The sequence below is a fragment of the Triticum dicoccoides genome, chromosome 7B (genome assembly GCF_002162155.2).
Source record: "Triticum dicoccoides isolate Atlit2015 ecotype Zavitan chromosome 7B, WEW_v2.0, whole genome shotgun sequence".
Classification (NCBI taxonomy): domain Eukaryota; kingdom Viridiplantae; phylum Streptophyta; class Magnoliopsida; order Poales; family Poaceae; genus Triticum; species Triticum dicoccoides.
Genome location: NC_041393.1, coordinates 196468640 through 196473157, shown reverse-complemented (window position 1 = coordinate 196473157; position 4518 = coordinate 196468640).

Below are 4518 nucleotides of genomic sequence, written 5' to 3'. Positions count from 1 at the left end.
GGCAAGCGGCCTGTCTGCACTATAATAAGACCGCACGACAAGTTGCAACCCATTCCGAGAACATTTTTATGCCACTTATAAAATAATATTTCGGAGGTGCCGCAGGCGCGTGCAAGTGTGTCTGGCTCAGAACGGACAACGGAGAGAACCGGCGGAACACGAACGGATGCAAGTTTTGAAAAACATGCAGATGAAATGCAGATGAAGTGCAGATGATGACATGAGACGAGATGCATAACAAGAACAAAATGCAAAACAACAGACAAAACCCAACCATGAAGGAAATATCATATAGCATCTCCGGAAAAGGCAAGAGTTGGAGTTATGAATATGGAATATTGCATCTGGGGCGTTACACTTGAGTTGTTGATGTTGAAGCTAGGTCGTACCAGGCCGTCGGTCGAGCCATGCCGTGGGCCGCAGGCAGGCAAGTCTGGATACCCCCATATCCAGAATGCCGACATTAGCCCACGGGCCCAAGGCGCGCTCGGACTTGGCTTCCAGGCGAAGCCAAGGGCCAAGTGCGGAGCGCCGCGGGCCCTAACCACTTGCAGCCTTGATGACGCGTGGCGATTGATGGGACGTGGGCGTCTCCACTTCCCCATGCTGCCTTGACAACTGTTCTACTTGACGAAATGATGCGGCATGTAGAAGATCATCATGGAGCTAGGTCGTGGAGGCAGGTGGTTGGCCTTCCTTGGTTATAAATGTGGGGGAGGGGAGGAGCCCCCTTGCTCATCTATCCTTCGTCTTCTTGCCACCCGCTTCTTCTCCTCCTTCGCCTTGCTTCCATGGCGCAGATTAGGAGGTTCTCGTCGGCCGAAAAGGGGAAGGCCCATAGGGAGGGGCCTGATCCTCTCCCATCGAAGAAGCGACTTCGCCTCCCTTATGACGCCAGCGTGAGGCGAGAGGTGACCAGGCCTTGGCAATCGAGGCATCTGCCTGGCTTCCCCCTTCCCCTCTACGCCCCCGCTCGGGATGAATATGTGCGCCATCGAGCGGCCCCCAGCAATGGAGGATGGGCCGCCATTGCCTTGTCGACCGTGCCATGGACCCACGCCGGGGGCAGCTTGTGAGAGTTCATGGTGTGGGTGGCGATGCCGCCTGACTCATGGATCCGGCTCCCGAGGTTCTTTGCCAGCGAATTGCCTCCGAGGGGGCTGCTTGAGCTATGGCTGCAGCACACCAGGTGCTGCAGCCCGACCACTGGAGCTGAGGTCGAGGTGGTGCCCCCCGGAGATGTCTTCATGACCTGCAGATGGGGTGAGGTCGCCCGAGCCTGCAGCGTCGAGGAAGCCCTCGCGATTCACTTCGAGTACGATGTTGCATCCACCTCGTTCTTCAAGGTCTTCGACAAGGAGGGCCAACGACTGGAGTGCTGCCCCCGAGGAAGCAGCCCACAGGGTGCAGTCGTGGGTAGTCGACCTGCTTTCGTCTCCTTCGACGCCTCGTCCAGCAGCAATGACGACTCCTGGGAATCCAGCGACTCTCCTGAGCCCAGCGAGTCTCCGGAGCCATGGTCGGAGCGTAGCAGTGACTGCCGCCCGGCGTCACTGGTGACACTCGATGGCTCGGTAGCAGCCTTCTGTAGGATCGAAAGTATGTCTAGAGGGGGGGCTGATTAGACTACTTGACCAAATAAAAACTTATCCTTTTCCCAATTTTAGTCTTTGGCAGATTTTAGCTATCTTAGCACGAGTCAAGCAATCTTAACACAATTTAAGCAAGCATGCAAAGAGTATATGAGCAGCGGAAAGTAAAGCATGCAACTTGCAAGAATGTAAAGGGAAGGGTTTGGAGAATTCAAACGCAATTTGGAGACATGGTGATTTTTGAGCCATGGTTCCGATAGGTGGTGCTATCGTACATCCAAGTTGATGGAGACTTCAACCCACGAAGGGTAACGGTTGCGCGAGTCCACGGAGGGCTCCACCCATGAAGGGTCCATGAAGAAGCAACCTTGTCTATCCCACCATGGCCGTCGCCCACGAAGGACTTGCCTCACTAGTGGTAGATCTTCATGAAGTAGGCTATCTCCTTGCCCTTACAAACTCCTTGGTTCAACTCCACAATCTTGTTGGAGGCTCCCAAGTGACACCTAGCCAATCTAGGAGACACCACTCTCCAAGAAGTAACAAATGGTGTGTTGATGATGAACTCCTTGCTCTTGTGCTTCAAATGATAGTCTCCCCAACACTCAACTCTCTCTCACAGGATTTGGATTTGGTCGAAAGAAGATTTGAGTGGAAAGCAACTTGGGGAAGGCTAGAGATCAAGATTCATATGGTAGGAATGGAATATCTTGGCCTCAACACATGAGTAGGTGGTTCCTTCTTAGAAACAGCAAGTTGGAAGTGTAGGTTTGTTCTGATGGCTCTCTCCACAAATGAAGAGGAGGTGGAGGGGTATATATAGCCTCCACACAAAATCTAACCATTACACACAACTTGCCAAACTCGGTGGGACCGAATTGGTAAACTCGGTTAGACCGATTCGGCAAATCTAGTGAACGTTAGGATTTTCGGTGGGACCTACATGCAACTCGGTAGGACCGATATGATTAGGGTTAGGGCATAACGTAATCTCGGTGAGACCGATTACACAAACTCGGTGAGACTGATTTTGGTAATAAGCTAACCAGAGAGTTGGTCAGGTAAACTCGGTGGGACCGATTCGCTCATTTTGGTGGGACCGAAATGTTTCGAAAAAGAAACATGGAGTTTACATTGCAATCTCGGTGGGACCGATCGCTCATCTCGGTGGTACCAATACGTTACGAAGGGAAACAGAGAGATTACAATCCCATCTTGGTCAGACCGAGATCCCTATCAGTGAGACCGATTTGCCTAGGGTTTGTGGCAATGGCTATGACATCTGAACTCGGTGGCGTCGGGTAGAAAGAATCGGTGGGGCCGAGTTTGACTTTTGGGTTAGGTCATATGTGGATATGAGAAAGTAGTTGAGGGTTTTGTAGCATATCACTAAGCACCGTGGAGCAAGAAACTCATTAAGCAACACCTCATCCCTCCTTGATAGTATTGGCTTTTCCTATAGGCTCAATGTGATCTTGGATCACTAAAATATAAAATGTAGAGTCTTGAGCTTTTGCGCTTGAGCCAATCCTTTTCTCCTTAGCATTTTGAGGGATCCACTTTTCTCATCCATGCCATGCCATTCATTGAGATTTTCCTGAAATATTCATCTTGGAATGATGTTAGCTCAATGAGCTATATGTTGTTAGGAATTACCAAAACCACCTAGGGATAGTTGCACTTTCACCTTCCTTCTTTTGCTTTCCCTGCGCGGAATGAAAACCATCCCCCGTGGGGTTTGTAAGGACCGAAATGTGTTTAATACCAACGTTGCTTTCTTGATTCTGTGATGAAGTCGCGTATCCTAATTCGTCTCGACTCCCCCCTTTTCTTTCCTTTAGGCAGCGTGATGCTCTACGCTGATGGGACCCAGTGTCACACCCAATATGCGACCCTATCCAAAAGGAACTCGAAGGTCCCACCAAGGATAGACCCGCATATTGAAACGCTTTTGCAAGGTGGATATCATTACATCAACATTACATAATAGATGGGGATACATACAAAAGGCATACAATGCCACACGAATACAACATCATCATACACAATATCAACATCCGACTACGGATGAAACACAAACAGAAACTCAAACGACATCCACCCTGCTAGCCCAGGCTGCCGACCTGGAACCTATGCCCTGATCGAAGAAGCAGCAGAAGAAGAACTCCAAACAAGCAAATATCACTCTCGCGTCATGATCATCGCATAAACTTGTACCTGCAACTGTTGTTGTAGTAATCTGTGAGCCACGAGGACTCAGCAATCCCATTACCATGGGTATCAAGACTAGCAAATCTTAAAGGGGTAAGGAAGGGGTAAAGTGGTGAGGTTGCAGCAGCGGCTAAGCAAGTATGGTGGCTAACATACGCAAATAAGAGCGAGAAGAGAGCAAACTGAACGGTCGTGAAGCTAGCAATGATCAAGAGGTGATCCTGAACTCCTACTTACGTCAAACCTAACACAAAACCGTGTTCACTTCCCGGACTCCGCCGAGAAGAGACCATCATGGCTACACACGCGGTTGATGCGTTTTAATTCGTATCTGGTGTCAAGTTATCTAAAACCGGACATTAACAAATTCCCATCTGCCACATAACCGCGGGCACGGCTTTAGAAAGTTTATACCCTGCAGGGGTGTCCCAACATAGCCCATGATAAGTTCTCGTGATCAACGAAGGATATACCTTCTCCCAGGAAGACCCGATCAGTCTCGGAATCCCGGTTTAGAAGACATTTTGACAATGGTAAAACAAGACTAGCAAGACCACCCACTGTGCCGACAAATCCCGATAGGAGCTGCACATATCTCATTCTCAGGGCACACCGGATAAGCTAAGCGTACAAGTACCGACGTAACCCAAGTTGCCAAGGGATGGTCCCGCACAGTGCTCTAGTTTGGACCAACACTCGGAGGAGCACTGGCCCC